The sequence below is a fragment of the Oryx dammah genome, unplaced genomic scaffold, assembly GCF_014754425.2.
Source record: "Oryx dammah isolate SB20612 unplaced genomic scaffold, SCBI_Odam_1.1 HiC_scaffold_14, whole genome shotgun sequence".
In the NCBI taxonomy this organism is placed as follows: Eukaryota; Metazoa; Chordata; class Mammalia; order Artiodactyla; family Bovidae; genus Oryx; species Oryx dammah.
In genome coordinates this window covers 6234107-6254415 of record NW_024070198.1, presented here as the reverse complement: position 1 = coordinate 6254415, position 20309 = coordinate 6234107, and the positions used below count along the sequence as shown (strand labels likewise).

Sequence of the window (20309 nt, the reverse complement as noted above, 5' to 3'; positions counted from 1 at the left end):
AAGAATATCTTGTAAACAAAAGATTAAATTCTGGCCTGACCCAAGCATGTAGAACTTAAACCTACAAATAGAATTCATGGAGATGTAAACTTGATTTCAGTGTAAGGAAGGGCTTTCACCTGCACTTTTCTGCATCACTACGACATTTAAGAAGATATTACCACATATCAGTGGCATCATAGAGCAGTGCTTCTATAATTTAATATGCATACATGTATATCACCTGAGGTCTTGTTAAAATGCAGATACTGATTCTGTGGCTCTGAGCTAGGGCCTGGATTCTGCTCCTAGATGAAGCACATACTGTTGGATCACAGACCACTCTCTGAAGAGTAGCAAAGTCTTAGAGAAATGGAGAGAATGAAAAGTTGATTCCCAAGATGTCAGGGACTTAAAGGTTTAGCGTATCATTATGAAATGGTAATATACATTTGACTTGATAGGAATAGGAGGGAAATTAAAAGAAAATGAAGTGAGAAATCATCTTACTGCTACAGCTGAGGGTTCCAGTGAAAAACTTGGCAGCAACAAAAGGAGATATTCCTAGGATCAGAACAGTCTCAAAGCAAGGAGAGAACCGTCCCAAAGAGGAAAATATTTGGTGACAGCAAGGGAAACTGACAGCAGTGGGAGCCACACACAACTTAAAAAAAAAAACACAAACTTTCAGCTAAGTCCATGAGCTCACTAATTGGCCATAAAGGCAGCTGAGATGGTTAGTTGAGCAAATGCTAAAAAAAGGGAGTGAACTTCATCAGTGGGATTTTCCAGACAGCCTTCTGTCCTTAAGTGAGAATGAATGGCGATTTTATAAACTTCTGAAAATACCAGCACGAAGCAGCAAAAATCCTGATCTAAGACAGACTCTCACCATCATTGGCTGCTCGATGGTATTCAATAATGGTCCAAGAGGAAAAAGTAGCTAAGATTCTACATGCATTTACCCATCTAGAAACCAGAAGCAACTTTCTCAAAATGTCATTCTACTCTTGAAAGGGAATCTTTTCTTTTCCTTTGCAGCAGTGTTATAGAACTGAGAAACTTTAGGAACACATATGATTTTGATTAGCTGAAGAATCTTCCATAGCTCTTAATTGTCAAGTCTATTAAAAGTCCAATTTGACCATTTAGATGTGGTCATAACAGGTTCTTTCCACACACTAATGCTCTTTCCAGAACTCAGCTTTCATCCAAATTTGGGATTCCTATATTCATGTATATGTTCTGTATTTATTATTTCAATTTCACGTTTCAATCTGGGCTCCCACAAAAATGTGTGCTTACTTTAAAATGATGACTGAGCAACTCATTACATTAGGGGTTTTCACAGATCCATGGGGTCTCATTGAGGTTGAACTTGGCTCTCTGATATATCCAAATTGGAGCTTCAATCCCTTGGCATTAACAGAAACGTCTTACTTTCTTTTAAGGTGGCATTCAAATTTAAATGTTCAAATCACAACAAGCTTCTTTTTTTTTATTAGAAGAAAGTGATGATAAAAGGTAAAGAAAATTTGTGTAGCTTCCTTAAACCAATGTCTCTACAGAGAAGCAACATACTGGTATGTTTAGTGTAATTCTCTTGATACTAAAGTCAATAGCAATATTGGTTGTTTGACTTCTTTGATTTAAAACAATTAAATCATTACAGAGATGTCAACTAATACTGGATATTATCTCAAAATTATATTCAGATGGGTATACTGTATTAAATTTGGAGAGAGTTCAAAAATAGTAAGGATGAGTAATGCTGAAAAATAAGCCTGGTAATAAAGAAAGAATTGGGGAAGAAACATCTTGTAGAAAAACCAAGAATGAGAATAATAAAATTTCAATATTATTATACATTTATTTTTAAATATTTGGTATGGGGAGGGAGGGGGCGTTCAGGATGGGGAACACGTGTATACCTGTGGCGGCTTCATGTTGATGTATGGCAAAACCAATACAATATTGTAAAGTAATTAACCTCCAATTAATGTAAATAAATTTATATTTAAAAAATAAAAAATAAATTATTTGAAAGATCATGAAAAACATAAAAATTGACATAAGCTATATAAATCAAGGAAGTTTTTCTTTCTTTTTTTTCTTTTTTTTTTATCAAGGAAGTTTTTAAACAAGAATTCTGTGTGTGTGTGTGTGTGTGTGTGTGTGTAATAGTGTGAAAGCACAACAGAACATAAGTTGACTATTCAGCAAGGGTGATTCAGATTATTTACAACAACAAAAAAAACTTCTTATGAATGTTTTTTTGTTTGTTTTCCTTTGATTTTTGACACTGAGGCTCAAATTTATGAAATTATTTTTAAAGAAGATATGTACAATGAGCTTTACCAGCCTGAAAATTATAGAAAGACCAAATATTAATAGTTATTAGTAATCTTGTCTTACTTCAGTTGCCAATATATCTGTAGAAAGACCATGTGCTTGGATTCTTTTTGAATCTTGCTATTGCAATGAGGGTTGATAAGCTTACAATTTTTTCTTTTTTGGGGGTGAGATGCAAATATTCCTTGACTTTTGTAGTTCTAGTAAAGTTTTAAGGGAATTTATAGAAGTTTTCCCTTTGAATGTTTTGCAACTGTTTTCACTTTAACACGTGACTTATAAATATAACAGTATTCCAGCCCTCAGCAAATCTTTCTTATGCCAAATAAAGAGGACAGGAATGTGTTAATAATTAGACTGGCAAATACGTGCATTTTGTAGAAAGCTCTGTTTTAAAAAATATTCACTTTCAAATGTTTTACTTTATACCTAAGTTCAAAAGAAGTGATGTGTAGTCCTTAAAATGCATAACTCATCATTCTGAAAGAATAATTTTGTGAATGATACAAATTACTTTTAATTCCAGAATATATATCAATTTTAGACATTTTTATCAGCTAGAGCATAGCTTTAATGTTAGAGGAGTGGCACAGATCCACACATTAAACCTAAGCCTGTGTTTGGGTATTGTTTAGATGTATGACAAAATAAGCTAGTTACTTCTGTTTGATGTTATTTAGAGTCGATAAGAAGAAATAAAAATACAAAATGCTAGGCAGCACAGTGAAATCTGGGCTAATTATAGTGATCTGAGGATTAAAAATTTATGCTTTTGTTTAAGCTGAAATGTATATATAGATCATCACATACAATAACTTTCTCAGACTTTTTAAAAAACATGAGTCTAGGTTAGAGTATTATAACAAATATGAGGGATCAAGACAGATTGACATATCCTGGAGCTTCAGGGGTCTTATAATGTAATCAGGGAAGCAGGACAGCCAGAGAAAACATAATGAACAGAATGAACTAGCAGATATAGAGTGATAGAATGGAGATATAATTAATATGTTCTAAGGACTTACTATTAATATTTTAGAGTACTATGTCATATTTTAAGAGGACAGTGACCAGGAGGAATAGGTTTTTGAGGTGGAAGGAAGATACTGAAATTTTGAGAAGAAACTAATTCTGCTTAGTAAAGTAAGAGTAAAGTCGCTCAGTCGTGTCCGACTCTTTGCGACCCCATGGACTGTAGCCTACCAGGCTCCTCCTTCCATGGGATTCTCCAGGCAAGAGGACTGGAGTGGGTTGCCATTTCCTTCTCCAGGGGATCTTCCCAACCCAGGGATCGAACCAGGGTCTCCTGCATTCCAGGCAGACACTTTAACCTCTGAGCCACCAGGGAAGTAAATATATGTAGGATGTCTTCCCACCAGGGCCTCATTATCTGGAACATTACTATATCCAGGTTTTTCCTGAAGGGATAGTCAGAGTCCGGTGGGTATGTTTCTATCATGTGACCCTCAATCCCTCAACCACAGCTGATTGAATAAAGGGTCAGTGGTTTCAAATTCATCAGGTTAGGAATAAAATATGGGCCCCAGTTCCCAACTAATTTCCAGTTCTTAGGAGCAAATTTGCTCTTATTTTCTCTTGAATCATCTTCATTGAGAAGCATACCTAGGAACTGGTATGCCTTGGATAAGCCCTATGCCCCATAATAGCTGTTTTTATTTTAGTGTTTCCTACCTTCTTTCTATTGTTATTGGGTTGACCAAAAAGTTCTTTCCAGTTTTTCTGTAAGATGTTACAGGAAAAGGCCAAATGAACTTTTTGATCAACGATTAGAATAGGAATTTTGCTTGCTTCCATTTTTAAGGGTTTATTTTAAGTCTTTTAAGTGACTTGCTTTTGAACTTGGAAGACCATCAGAAAAAAACCTGGAAGGCTTGTTGAAACACTGGTTTCGGGTTCCACCTTTACAGTTTCTGATTCAGTGGGTCTGGGGTAGAGCTCCACATTTGCAGTTCCCAGTTGAGACTGATGCTCTTGATTCAGGGAACTACACTTTCAAGACCACTGTAAATTATATAGGGTATCTTTTTTAAATTCTCACCGTAATCCTGTGAGATAGTAATTATTTCCTCCATTTTACAGTTGCGGAAACAGATGCTCACATGTTAAAAGAAATTTGCTTCAAAATACACAGGTTAGAGGGAGTAAGCTATAGTCACTTCCCAAGTAATCTGATTCCAGGAACAATGTCCTAACATAACATGGAGCCTGCCATGTAGCTTTGCTTATGCCTCAAGCACCTTTTAGAAATGAGGCACTGTATTGCATCTGCTGGCAGCTGACACCCTTGAATATTGCCTTGTTCTTGTTAAGCTTTCTTTTCAGTTCATATATCTTCATACTTAAATGCTGTTACCTAAGCTATTTTTAATTATGCTACAATCCTGAAACACCACTTGCTTAGGACTGACAAGCAATTGTGACTCTTTGTCACCACCTGGTGGCAGAAAGTATTATATAGCAGAAACTGCATAGCAGTGAGTGCTGTCACTCAGTGGTATCCAACTCTTTGGGACCCCATGGATTGCAGCCGGCTAGGCTCCTCTGTCCATTGGATTTCCCTGGCAAGGATACTGGCGTGGGTTGCCATTTCCTCTTCCAGAGGATATTCCCTACTCAGGGATCGAACTCACGTCCCCTGTGGCTCCTGCACTGGCAGGCCGATTCTTTACCACTGAGCCACCTGGGAAGCCCCATAGTCTACAGAAAACAGTAATAGGTAGAGACAATTTTGAGTCTCAAAAACGCAACGAAGTAGCAGCGTTGGTCATAGAACTGACAGCTGTTTACTTTGTGTTCTCTGGCTGACGTTAACAAAGATCCACAAGCCAGAGCCAATGTCGATCAATCCCTTTTCTGGTCTTGTCCGAGACTAATTTTTATTTTACTTTCAAACGTAAAGCTGTCAACTAAGTAAAATAGGAAATAATCTTTTTTTTTTTTCTATTGTACTTTTTTTTTTTTACATGAAAGCTTGTTGAAGTTTGGCTAAAGTTAGTTGACAGTGATTTGGAGGGATTCAGACTGGGTAAGAGTAATTGTCATTTTCAGTTATTAAAAAGTGAGCATAATAACCATATGATAAAACATGTATTAACTACAATTCTTCAAAGTTACCTATTTCCAATTATCACTTACCTATTACCAGTTACCACTTTAAACTCTAATTGTTGCTTCATAATTATATACCAGGGGAGACAGTTCTGGAAAGGCAGAAGTGATCATTTTTGAATGCTTATATACTCAATTCATCAACTGTGTGACTTTAATTAAATAATTTAAACTTTCTGAATCTCAGTTTCCCTGAATATAAAACAGGGAGAATATTTATATAAATTATGTAGCCTAATGCCTAGCTTGAGATAAATGGTAAATGAATTAATTACTACTAATACAAATGATGGAAGCTGCCCATATTTGAAATGTGAATTGGGCAAGTAACATGATCTGCTAAACAATTTATATTTTGCTTAGATTTATTATATGTTCACTATTTAAGAGCACAGACTTTGAAGCCAGACTAATATATCAAATCCTGGCTACTGTGCTAATTTAGCCTTGTGATCTCAAGCTTAAGTTCTCTAACCTCAGTTATTTTTTTTTTCCATCTGTAAAATGGGGATGCTAATTATAATCACCTCATCGCATAACTGTAAAATGTGCTTTTGTATGTCAAATTACTTAGAATAGGTATGAATACATGGTATATTTTCAATAAATGTTTGTTGTAGTTGCTTTTGCTATTGTTTTTCACATTATTTACCAAGTAATGCATTAGGTTCCAAGACACTAACACTGTCCAAAATTATTAAAAAGCTTAGTAAACAGTAAAAAGGGAACATGCTGAAAATATTAAACTATACTTAAATGTACCAAAAAAGGTAAGCAAACATCTCAACTGCATGCCTGTATAACTTTAGTTTTACAAGATAGTTTAGGCAGTCTTTCATTAATTTCCTGTCCCTTACTTTTAGATAGAATATGTGAAACTTAAATTGGAATGAGTTTTTTGGAGTCTGTATCTGCTGCCTTTTCTCTCTCTCTTCCTGTTGCCCCTCTGTCTCACATTACCTGCTGTTAGCATAGTGGAGGGAGGATAAGCCTGACAGAATTTTGGAGGAAATAGAGGGACATTTAAACCACCAGAAACCCATAATTGTGCCTCAGTCGTCTCTTCTCCTCCAGGTTGACGTTTAATCTACAGTAGTGAATAATTTAGGGAACCATGTAGTACTCAATTCCCAGGTGGCACCAGTGGCAAAGAGTCTGCCTGCCAATGCAGGAAACACAAGAGACGCGGGGTTCGGTTCCTGGGTTAAGACAATCCCCTGGAGAAGGGCATGGGAACTCGCTCCAGTATTCTTGCCTGGAGAATCCCATGAACAGAGGAGCCTGGCAAGCTGCAGTCCATGGGGTTGCAAAGAGTCGGACACAACTGAGCACACACAGATGCATTCCTTTAATTTAATATTTAAATTATATTAAGGCCAACCCATATTGTTGATGTTTGTTGTTGATATACTCAAGACACATTTATTTGCCTAATAGGATCCATTTAAAATACATGACCTTTAAATTTGTGTATTTGCCTAATTAAAGTAAAACATGCATATAATTGTCTGTCTACAGATTTCAGTTTAAAAATCTGGACATAGTGAACAAAGGCAGGAATTTCATGTAAGACTGTCAGTACAACATTTTGTAATAGCCTTCACATGTTCTAAAATATAGGAAAACCATAATCAAAGAACCCGTAATTGAAAAGGAAGTGCTCTTATTTAATGTTTACCTTTGATCAAAATATCACTCAAAGTTTCCAGAATCAACTCATTCTTTCTACTGAGAATTTTTATGAATCATCCCAGCAGTTTGGCAAGTTCAGGAGTTTGAGGAATCAGTTACCATTCCAGTGTGTTCATTCTTATTAACTCTTCTTGGTCTAAGATAATAATTGCTATTCCTTTCTTCTCTTGTGCAGTTGAAGGAAAGAAGTATATGGCTATTCATGAATAAAGAAAATAAGTTTTTCTTTTCTTACCTTGGGAAGAAAGAAATGTGAAAAACCATGCACTCCCATCATGAGCTAAAACCTCTAAGTGATACTTTTACACTATTAAACAATGTAAAGGAAGGAAATTCAGGATTACATTCCAATGGTAAGAAATACTATATTTTCAAAGTGCCTTCACACTTATGCGATTTAATTTTTATAAACACGTTAGCAAAGAGATGTTTCAACCCAAACTTTATTTTTTTCCCTACAAAGTATTCAAAGAACAATGTGGCAGTTATACTTGCACTGTAAGAAATGTAATATAAAGAATGCATTAGTCAAACATTTATTGTTAAAGAGTTAAAGATACTCTAAAGTTTATGGTTATTATGTTGAACAAATGTCCCTTGAAAATGACCCTGGGCTAAGTTGATTACCTCTAATCACTTGATTAATTTTGATATTTTCTTTTATCAGATATTATGCTGCTTATTTCATTGTGATGACTAGATGTTCAGAGATAAATATAATGTTCACAGTAGTTAGGTTAGCTTAGATAATTGCTTTTGGGTTATTTAAGAACACTCTACATTTCCATTTATTTTTAACAGTCTTAGTCTATGTCTTACAAAAATGTTTCTAATTCTTCCCCAAAGCAAAGCATTATAAAAAAATAGGAGAATTAATTCTTAGAGTGATCAAAGTCGGGCTATCTATAACATCAGAAACATCTTGGAAAGGTTTATGTGGTGTAGGCTGACAAATACAATAACTTCTTGCCAAGGCACTGAATTGTATTTTTAAAAAATGTGTTTTCAACCATTTTTCCTATTCCAACCAGAAACATAAATAAATTTATGGCCAATCAAAAGAGCTGAAACAAATATTGGATTTCAATTTTTATTTTTGCATTGGTCTCAAGACTGACTTGTATGTAACATGAGACCTTAATTATCTGCTCATTGAAATGAGTCACATGTAAGGAGCATATGAATCAATTTTTCTATGAAGAAATACACTAAAAAAACTGAATAAAATTTTTCTCACATTCAACATATTCTCACCCTTCTTGACTCTTCTGCATTAAATTCAAAATGCAGAAAATAGATATTCATTATTCTAGAAGTGTTTGAATACATCTACCCTAGTTATTCTGAATTTTGTATTCATAGTTTTTAGAGATGGAAAATATATACTTTAGCAATATTCTTGTCTGGCAGGTGCTTAGAAGAATGAGATGATTTTCCAATAGTCCTTCAAGTTCATGAATGAAACACTCTTGAGGCTAGGAATTTGAATGCCTTGTACAGGGCCTAGTTAAGAATGTGGGCTCCAGAACAAATTATGTAGTGATCTTTAGCTTAAGTTTTCTCATCTGAAAATGGAAACATAATATCTGCATGAAAGTGAAAGTCGCTCAGTCATGTCTAACTCTTTGTGACTCTGTGGACCAAGGTCTGCCAGGTTCTTCTGTCTTTGGAATTCTCCAGGCCAGAATACTGGAGTGGGTAGCAATTCCCTTCTCCAGGGGATATTCCCAACTCAGGGATTGAGCTCAGGTCTCCTGCATTGCAGGTAGTTTCATTACGATCTGGGCCACCAGGAAAGCCCAAGAATACTGGAGTGGGTAGCCTATTCCATCTCCAGGGGATCTTTCTGACCCAGAAATCCAACCAGGATCTCCTGCATTGCAGGCAAATTCGTTTTCAGCTGAGTAATAGATCAAAAAGGAGAATATATGGAAAGTACTTCTCATAAGTAGTATAGTCACTAAGTCATGTCCAGCTCTTTTATGACCCTACAGACTGTTGTCCAACAGGCTCCTCTGTCCATGGAATTTTCCACACAAGAATCCTGCAGTGGGTAGCTATTTCCTTCTCTAGGGGACCTTCCGAACCCAGGGACTGAACCCCACTTCTCCTGCACTGGCAGGCAGATTTTTTTCCACTGAGCCACCTGGGAAGCCCTAAGTGGCATATGGTAAACACTAAATACTTTTCTGATAATTTAAAAAAACACATTTTTAATACCTTGTCCTAATGTCAGAAGTTTAGAGGGCTGTTCACTCTCTTTATTCATAAATGTTTAATTCCCTTGGGTGTAGACTCCCTGTACAAATCAGTAATTTGATATCTTGAAGGCAATGGAATAAGTGCTTCTATACAATTTATGAATTATTTGAAGAATAAATAAAGATGAAATACGTTCAATACACTCTCATGATTTCCTAGGTACACACAATATGGATAAACAAAAATAAGGGCAAAATCTGCCCAAATATTTTAACATCAAAATTATGTATTCTGGATATTGTTTTACCTGGCAGGTGTAATGTTGCTTGGTCCTAGTTTCTATAACTGTAAAACAGACAATTGACTTATTAGACCAAGATTCCTTTCAAACTAAGACCTTCTTTTTCAGATGGTTGTATGAAAATAATTTCTTCTAGGAATCTAGTCTCATATCATCAGTTCAGTTCAGTTCAGTTCAGTTCATTTCAGTCGCTCAGTCGTGTCCGACTCTCTGCAATCCCATGAATCGCAGCACGCCAGGCCTCCCTGTCCATCACCATCTTCCGGAGTTCACTCAGACTCACGTCCATCGAGTCTGTGATGCCATCCAGCCATCTCATCCGCTGTCATCCCCTTCTCCTCCTGCCCCCAATCCCTCCCAGCATCAGAGTCTTTTCCAATGAGTCAACTCTTCGCATAAGGTGGCCAAAGTACTGGAGTTTCAGCTTTAGCATCATTCCTTCCAAAGAAATCCCAGGGTTGATCTTCTTCAGAATGGACTGGTTGGATCTCCTTGCAGTCCAAGGGACTCTCAAGAGTCTTCTCCAACACCACAGTTCAAAAGCATCAATTCTTCAGCACTCAGCTTTCTTCACAGTCCAACTCTCACATCCATACATGACCACAGGAAAAACCATAGCCTTGACAAGACGGACCTTAGTCGGCAAAGTAATGTCTCTGCTTTTGAATATACTATCTAGGTTGGTCATAACTTTTCTTCCCAGGAGTAAGTGTCTTTTAATTTCATGGTTGCAGTCACCATCTGTAGTGATTTTGGAGCCCCCCAAAATAAAGTCTGACACTGTTTCTACTGTTTCCCCATCTATTTCCCATGAAGTGATGGGACTAGATGCCATGATCTTCGTTTTCTGAATGTTGAGCTTTAAGCTAACTTTTTCACTCTCCTTTTTCACTTTCATCAAGAGGCTTTTTAGTTCCTCTTCACTTTCTGCCATAAGGGTGGTGTCATCTGCAAGTCTGAGGTTATTGATATTTCTCCCAGCAATTTTGATTTCAGCTTGTGTTTCTTCCAGTCCAGCGTTTCTCATGATGTACTCTGCATAGAAGTTAAATAAGCACAGTGACAATATACAGCCTTGACCTACTCCTTTGGCTATTTGGAACCAGTCTGTTCTTCCATGTCCAGTTCTAACTGTTGCTTCCTGACCTGCATACAGATTTCTCAAGAGGCAGGTCAGGTGGTCTGATATTCCCATCTCTTTCAGAATTTTCCACTGTTTATTGTGATCCACACAGTCAAAGGCTTTGGCATAGTCAATAAAACAGTCAGTAGTGATGATATGTTTTACAACTCAACAGAAATTTGGGACAGATTTTCCAAGTCATTCAGCTGTGGTAGAACTTGAACCTTGGCCATAATTTAGGGGTAAAAGAGCTTTCTCAGTATATAAAAGGTATCTGTGGACACACAGGAGCTGGGAGCAGCTGTAATAATCAGAATTCTTACTATTATCTGACTGCTAGTGTGACAGAGACCTTCCTTTGGCTAGTAATTTTCCATTTTCTGTCACTCCTTTGCTCAGCCAGCCTCCATCCTATAATTGTAGACAGAGAGTCCACACTTTCAGGGCCCCAGTTCTTTCTATACTATAATTACGTATAAGATATTTGTAGTAAATAATTTTTTGAGGACGTATTATATCAGAGGCACATTCTGCTAACTCTATTGCATACATTACAGTGCAACTTCATGTTTCATGAGTTAGGTGATTATGTCTCAACAAGCAGTGCTCTTTATGCTAGTCATCTCTATTGGCTCAGTATCATTAATGATTGTGCCCCCTTTTATTCCCCAAAGTGACCCATTAAGGACAACAAGTTATATAGTCATGAAATCTGTATATGAAGTGAGTTTCCTAGGGCTGTTGTAACAAGTTACACAAACTTGGTGACTTAAAAGAATAGAAAGTTATTCTCCCACAGTTCTGGAAGCCAGAAGTCTGAAATCAAGATGTCAGCAGGGTTATATTCTCTCCGAAGACTTTGAGGATGAATCCTCTCTTGTTTTTTCCAGCTTCCAGTGGTGCCTGACACTCTTGATTTATGATATCAGTCTTCGGGCTTCCCAAGTGCTGCTAGGTGGTTAAGAAACCACCTACCAGTGCAGGAGAACATAAGAGAAGGGGGTTCAATCCCTGGGTTCCCATGGCAACCCACTCCATTGTTCTTGCCTGGAGGATCCCATGGACAGAGGAGCCTGGCGGATTACAGTCCATAGGGTCACAAAGAGTCAGACACGACCTAAGTGACTTAGCACCCACGCACACAGGCCCTCAGTCTTTACTTCCGTCTTCACATGGGCTTCCTCTCTGTGTCTTTGTGTCTTTCTTCTGTCTGTTATAAAAAGATTTACTGACCTTAAGACCTACCCTAAACCAAAATAATCTTATTTCAAGACCATTACCTAAATTACACTGCAAAGACCCTTATTCCAAGTTAGGTCACATTCTGAGGTTTCCGGTAAACATATCTTTTGAGGACTATAAGTCAACCCCAGATTTATATGTGTGTGTGTTATAAAATTAGCAAATAAAGGAAAATCGTGTCTTGTTAAAATTGCCTATGAAAAATTCCCCATATAAGTACGGCATACACAATACTGAATATACCATCTCTATATGGTAATTTTTATTCACATTCAAGTTTGAAACTTGGCAAACTAAAAGCAAAAATATAAGAAAAGTCCATATTCAATTATAAGGAAATTTAAATATTTTGTTATATTTTTAAGGCGATGACCAACTTCCAGGTCTTAAAGGGGGAAGCATGGAGAATTAAGGAAAAATATTGTCTCCAGAGTACACTTTATTCTGTTATATTAAGCCTGCTCAAGCTTAGTAGACATTAATAAGTTCAGTTTGCAAGAATTAAGTGAAGTAGTTAATTCTTTCTTAGTTGTATCCCATTTAATCCTTATTTCCAATTCATAAGCTCTCCTTACATCACAAGAAATACATTTTTGGCTCACAGATGTTAAGTTTCCAGGCTAAGTTCACAACTAGACAATTGTATAACTAATATTCTATCCTGATAGTAAAACAGATTCTTTGAAATATTATGTGTTTGATAGGAATGAATTATTATATAATAATTATAATAGATGTAATAATTATATATAGCAGGTATAATGTAATATAAATAACATATATGACAGAGTTTAATAATATATACTAATCAAATAACACTTTTGATAACACTTTTGATAACAAATGCAATAACTTTTAAATTAGTATTTTTAAAAAGTAATTTGCACTCATAGCTTTAAAAAATAAAAATGGTAATAAAAATATAAAGATTGTTTTTATAATTCTTGTAGGTTTCCCAGTTTGTCTAGAGAAATTACTATGATTCTAAGGCATATTTTCTATGCATTAATGAGAATTTTCTATGCATATGTAAGCATATACATGTAATAATATAAAACACTCAGAATCCTTTTAATTTTATGCAAATGAGGTGATGGACAGGGAGGCCTGGTGTGCTGCGATTCATGGGGTCGCAAAGAGTCGGACACGACTGAGTGACTGAACTGAACTGAACTGAACTGAGATCAAACTAGGGACAATGTTCTATAATAATTTTTCACTTAATAGAAACAAATACTGTCATATAGATCTTTTTTATTCTTTGTAACTGCTGCCTCCCATGTATGGATTTTTAAAAATAATTTATTGGATGGTTTTATAAATAATGCTCCAAACAATATAATATGTATTTTTGAAAATATGTGTGTGATAGTTTCAGGATTAGTTGCTTTAAATAGAAATCTTTTGTCAAAAGGCCTGCACATTTTGAATATTGAAAGATACTGATAAGTAAAGGATATGATACATTTTGAAACAGAAAATATATTGTTGGACATTATAATTGTTATAAATTCATCCTTACATTGAACCAAAATCAGTCTTACTGTAAATTTCAACTATTGGTCCTGCTATGCCATTTGGAAGAATAAAAAATAAGTAGTTTCACTCATCACTATAACATACGTTTGAACGTTTTTTAAAAGCCCCATGTGAATATTTTCATCTGCCTGTAAAACATTCTCTTACTGCAGCTATTTATGTTTGCTATAATTTCCAGAACTTTTACCTTCTTTTTTATAATCCTCTGGTTAAATTTAGTTTATCAATATCTGTTTTTATGTGTAATGCCAAGTACAGTCTTATGGTAAACAAACAGATTCTCCTTAGGATTGATGTGGTCTAACAGACAGCCTTCTATATCCTCACCTCATGTATCAGTGTGTAACAACACACTGTTTCATTTGTTGAATTGAAATGAATTGAAGCTACATTCCATCATGGCCTAGACATATATTTGTCCTACTTAGTATGAGATAAAACACATATTATTTTAGACAGAAATTTTTAATGAGTATATACTACATTGGTAACATTTTTTCTGAAAGCATCATAAACCATTTGTTTAGCAGCTGATTCTAGTATTTTTGTGGGAATTAACATTGTTCATTCTTCTCCATAGTTTCTATTTCTTATCTGTTCTTTGTTTAGAAGATTATAAATCATTCCTCCAGTTTTCTCCACTATTTCTCAAAGATTTCTCCAAGATTGCTAAGTTTTGCTCTAAGATCATATCAAGCAAATCTTCTCAGTACCCTGAGATAAAGTAATTTGGATCTTGATCCTAAATATTTTGGATAAGCACCCTCTTACTTTCTTCTAACCTGGCTTCAAATATCTCTGAATGATGTTTTTTAAACCTTGTAGGATTTGAGTATCCTTCTCTCAAGGAGTCAAAAAAACTTTTATTTTTTTTTCTTTTTTTTTTGGGTGTATGAATATACACCATCTTCTGGAGAGGTGTTCATTTCTGCAGTTATGTTTTGTCAGAATCTTTAGAACTCTATCTTCATAAAATCTAGAAATTCATAGATTTCATGGTGTTGTTTTCATCAAGAATATTGTGCATTCTTTATATGAAGCATCTGAATAAAATATCTGTAATAAATTCCTGTTTCTGATTATTCAAGTAGGTCCATAGGACATTATGGTCTGCACAGTGTGAGAATTGTAAGGTGTTTCAAGATTTGCTACCCATTTAATCTGTAATTCTCTGGGGGAAAGAATACTAAAAACTATAGAATATAGTGAAGAAACTATAGAATATATTTTCTATATACTAGAAAATATGGGTATTTAAAACTAGGGTTTAATTTTCTCATGTCCCAGGATAGTACAATTATGGTAGTCCAAGGACTATTCCTTTATTTTTATTCCATTGATTGTAAATAACTAGTACTCTTAGAAATAGAAATAGAAAAGGAGTCAATGATTTAAACATGTATAATATCATGTAAGAATCGAATTGCCAGTCTATGTGCAATGCAGGACACGGCATGCTTGGGGCTGGTATATGGGGATGACCCAGAGAGATGTTGTGGGGACGGGGGTGGGAGGGGGGTTCATGTTTGGGAACGCATGTACACCCGTGGTGGATTCATGTCAATGTATGGCAAAACCAATACAGAATTGTAAAGTAAAATAAAAAATAAAATAAAATAAAATTAAATTAAAAAAAAAAGAAGATATGATGACAGAACTAAAACCACATGTAACTTAGAGCCAAGGGTATGTTATAGGTATGGGGGGACTTTTTCCATCTCGTATATAAGCTTGTAAATCCCTTGGCAGAACTTCAGACTTTACCACCGAAGTCTTGTAACTGCAGAGAAGAGTGAAAATAGCCAGGTTCTGGGGTATCTTAAAGGGTTACCTAGATCTAGCCCATCATAAGTGTTAAATTGTGATATCTAGAGTTTTTATCTTGAGAAGTAATTCAGTTTTGCTTTATATGTTATATTAATGGTATTTATGTTGTTTTAATACAAAGAAAATCTAGGCATTGAGTATCCCTTTAAAAACTCTTGGTAAAACTCACAGTCCAGGAAGATGTCCCATTAAAAAAAAAAAAAACAGATTTATTGATGTATGCTGCTGCTCCTGCTAAGTCACTTCAGTCGTGTCCGACTCTGTGTGACCCCATAGACAGCAGCCCACCAGGCTCCCCGTCCCTGGGACTCTCCAGGCAAGAACACTGGAGTGGGTTGCCATTTCCTTCTCCAATGCATGAAAGTGAAAAGTGAAAGTGAGGTCGCTCAGTCCTGTCTGACCGACTCTTAGCGACCCCATGGACTGTAGCCTTCCAGACTCCTCCATCCATGGGCTTTTCCAGGCAAGAGTACTGGAGTGGGGTGCCATTGCCTTCTCCGTTATTGATGTATAGTGGACAAATAATTAACTGCACATATTGCACGTGTACAATTTAATAAGTTATGACATATACACACATACACACACACATATATATATGTGTGTGTATTAGTGAAACCATCACCACAGTCAAGATAATGAACATATCCATCACTCAAAACCTTCCTGTGCCACTTTGTAATTCCTTCCTCCTACCTGTCTCTGACATCTCCCCGTGAGTAACCTCTGATCCACTGTCAGTATAGATTTGTTAGTATTTCTAGTATTATTTTATATAAGCAGATTCAAACAATATTTACTCCTTTCCCCCATTTTTTACTCTATATAATGGATTTGAGATTCATCCATATTATAGCATGTATAATTTGTTCTTTTTTATTGTTAAGTATTATTCCATTTTATGGATATACCATACAGTGGAATGATAAACATTCTAATGATAGACATTTGAGTTGTAGTTTGGGGATGTTACAAATAAGTGAACACTCATGTGCAAATCTTTGTATGAGCATTTGTTCTGTGTTTATAATATGGTTTTTTAGCAACTGAGTACACATACCCTTGATAAGAGCATGGCCTTAATATACTCCCAAGAGTATACTTCCTGGAGTATAAGCCTTGCACATGGCTTATGGTCAGTCAATGTTTTTTGGAGTGAATAAATAAATAAATGAAGACTTCATAAAATAAAAAAACAGAAATGCTATTATATAATAAAAAAGATCTTCAGCTGAGTCAGGAAATTTCAATACCTATCCCACCATGAAGCATTATGGCTATTGCGACCCCACAGACTATAGCCTGCCAGGCTCCTTTGTCTGTGGAATTCTCTAGTCAAGAATACATAAGTGGGTTGTCATTTCCTTCTCCAGGGGATCTTCCTGAGCCAGGGATCAAACCTAGGTCTCCTGCATTGCAGGCAGCTTCTTTACTGTCTGAGTCATCATAATGAAGCGTTATGCAAGTATTTAATCTCTTACATTATAACTCTTTTACCTGTAAAAAAAGAGATAATGTAGGTATATTATTCTTTTGCCACAATACTGGAGTCTCAAATCTCTAAAAACCAAGAAATTTTTTATGATAATTTGGTGGTGAAATGTAACCAACCAGACTGTATTAGTTTATTGGGGAAAATCAGGCATAAACCAATGAGAAGCTATTTTTAGCTATATTTATCTCATTTACTGTATTTTGATATATTGCTGAAAAAAATATTAATGAATTGATTATATGTTACTGCTCCAGATCCCATTGCTATATTGCCTAATGAACACTTTACACATTGTATTATCCTGCTAAAAATCCCAATAGTTTACTTTTGAAACATATCTGACACCTTAGTAGGGATTGTGAGCTCTTTATTTACCTATATTAGAATTAGATATGGTTATAGATAGAAAACAGACACACACAAATGGCTGAAATAAGAGATTTATTTCTCTCTCATACAAAAGCCCAGAGATAAGCAGCTTTGAGTTTTAAAATAGCTACATATTGGAGGCCAAGTCTCCTTCTGTCTCCTGATTCTGTTGCATAGTGTTTAGTCCTAAGGTCACAGGTAATACAGCTGCTTGAATACGAGCATTTCTTTTGCTTCTCAGCTAGCTAGAAGGAAGAAGAGAAGAGTGATCTAGATCATGGCTAGATCATAGCTCTTAAGGACACTTCCCAGAAATTGTACACACTACATCGGTCAGGCATTAGTGACATGGAGTTATCTAGCTCAAGAGAGTGAAGAAAATGTGATTTTTTTCTTAAGAGTTTAAGTCCAACTGAAAATGGAAGGTCCTATTACTAAAAAAGAAGGAAATAGAAATTAAAACAAAAAACGTAGTTTTGCCCCACTGCCCTCATATTTTATTAGATACATATGGTAATAAAGAGAAATAATAGATATAGAAATAACCTGAGTTAAAAGCTTTGCATTAACTATAGGTTTATAACAAGGAGAATCTTAAATAAGGTATTTTTTAAACAAATATTCTCACAGGGTTTTGAGGTATCATTTTATTGTTTCTAAGTATCACTGGGATTTTATTGTAAATGATGAGAAAAGGCTAATTTCTAATATTACTCAGATTTTCCTACTTGTTTTTTTAGTGATGGCAACCCACTCCAGTACTCTTGCCTGGCAAATCCCGTGCATGGAGGAGGCTGATAGGCTGCAGTCCATGGGGTCGCTGAGTCGGACACAACTGAGCGACTTCATTTTCACCTTTCACTTTCCTTGCACTGGAGAAGGAAATGGCAACCCACTCCAGTGTTCTTGCCTGGAGAATCCCAGGGACGGGGGAGCCTGGTGGACTGCCATCTCTGGGGTTGCACAGAGTCAGACACGACTGAAGTGACTTAGCAGCAGCAGGAAATCCAGTGTCTTTTTAAAGACACTTGAATACTTGGCATGTTTCCAGAAAGCCATAATACAAAGCTGAAACAGCTTTAGCTTCAAACAGCTTTGTTCACTTTCTAGCCACCCCCTCCCCAACTAGTGCGTGTGTGTGCGTGCACACAGACACACATACACACATGAACATATACATTTCTGAATCTTTTCTTAGAACTGTGAACTTGGTAACAACTCTGTGGCTAGTAATTCTTATTCTCACTTACTTGTGTAAGTGCTAAAATAATTTTCTAAATATCTTTTCTATTTCTGCAGGATGACTCTTTAATACTTGCTATCGTAACTTAAAACAATAAAAGCCATAAGGCAATCTGACCAAGAGAAGAATAAAAGCAGAAAAATTAAATTCAGTTTCATTTAGGTATTAGAGGATGTACATTTCTATAAGTTGAATATAATTGTGATAAATAGGTAAACAGTCTTGGTACAATTTATTGATACACCCATCTCCATGCAGATGACTGGAATTCTGCATCTTTGCCTATAACTGGTTGTTCAGTCATTCAGTTGTATCTGACTCTTTGTGACCTTAAGGACTACAGCCCCCCAGATTCTTCTGTCCATGGAATTTCCCAGGTGAGAATTCTGGGGTGGATTGCCTTTTTGTCTTCCAGGGGATCTTCCCAACCCAGGGATCGAACCCAGGTCTCCTGCATTGTATTCTTTACCACTGAGCCCTCAGGGAAGCCCTCTGTAACTGGTTCAGTTCAGTTCAGTTCTGTTCAGTGCCTCAGTCGTGTCCGACTCTTTGCGACCCCATGAATCGCAGCACGCCAGGCCTCCCTGTCCATCACCAACTCCCGGAGTTCACTCAGACTCACGTCCATCGAGTCAGTGATGCCATCCAGCCATCTCATCCTCGGTTGTCCCCTTCTCCTCCTGCCCCCAATCCCTCCCAGCATCAGGGTCTTTTCCAATGAGTCAACTCTTCGCATGAGGTGGCCAAAGTACTGGAGTTTCAGCTTCAGCATCATTCCCTCCAAAGAAATCCCAGGGCTGATCTCCTTCAGAATGGACTGGTTGGATCTCCTTGCAGTCCAAGGGACTCTCAAGCGTCTTCTCCACGTAACTGGTTAAATGAGTTCAATTTAGGCAGCAAAGATTAAGATATCTAACCTTCCTGGGTTCAAGCTACATTTTTCACCTCTATCATGCTTTCAATAAAGATAATGTCATATTTTACTCGTTGATTGTTGTACCAGTTTACAAACTAGCTTAGAATCTGAAAAGAAAATGGGATGATGCAGGCCCCCCAAACCCAGCAATACAACATGGACAATTATCTGATAAGTGGAGGATGGTTGGTTGAGTGAATAAATGAGCCAGGGGGCTTTCCAGTGATAGAGAGGCCCTAGATGTTCAGTGAGTGATCTTTATATTCCAAAGTAAAGTTTGAGCTATGTATAAGACAAATAAAGGCATTTATGTTCTACTGAGCAGAGAGTCAGAATTTGACTTCGAGTAAATAAGGAGGGATTGAATCCAATGTGCTGGTGAGGCTTTTTTAGGAGAAGGTGGACTGATGGCTATTACCTAAGGAGAAGCTCTCTAATTCAACCAAAAGAGGGATTCCTGGGATATCTATATCCTGGGATATCTATATCCTGGGATATCTATATCTGGTGGCTTCCCACATGATGTAGTGGTAAAGAATCTGCCTGCCAATGCGGAAGATGCAAGAGACCTGGTTTCAGTCCTTTGGTGGGGGCTATCCCTTGGAGTACAGAGTGGCAACCCACTCCAGTATTCTTGCCTGGAAAATTCCATGGACAGAGGAGCCTGGCAGGCTTCAGTCTATGGGGTTGCAAAGAGTCGGACATGACTGAGCATGCAGACTACATCTCTAGTCTAGTCTAGTCTAGTCTAGTCTAGTCTAGTCTAGTCTAGTGAGTCTAGTCAGGTCTCAGTCACACTTACCAGTCTTCTAGTCAGTTCAGTCACTCAGTCATGTCTGACTCTTTGAATCTTGTTTTATAATAATTCTGGTAAATGTTTATTTTGGTTTAAAAAATTAG

At 36.5% G+C, this 20309-nt stretch overlaps 1 non-coding gene across 1 annotated transcript; it reads right to left on the bottom strand.

Annotated features, from left to right (window-relative positions):
- Positions 1–3607: 3607 nt before the first annotated feature.
- Positions 3608–3679, bottom strand: TRNAS-GGA. Its single transcript has one exon. It is a non-coding gene; the product is annotated as a tRNA-Ser (tRNA).
- Positions 3680–20309: the final 16630 nt, after the last annotated feature.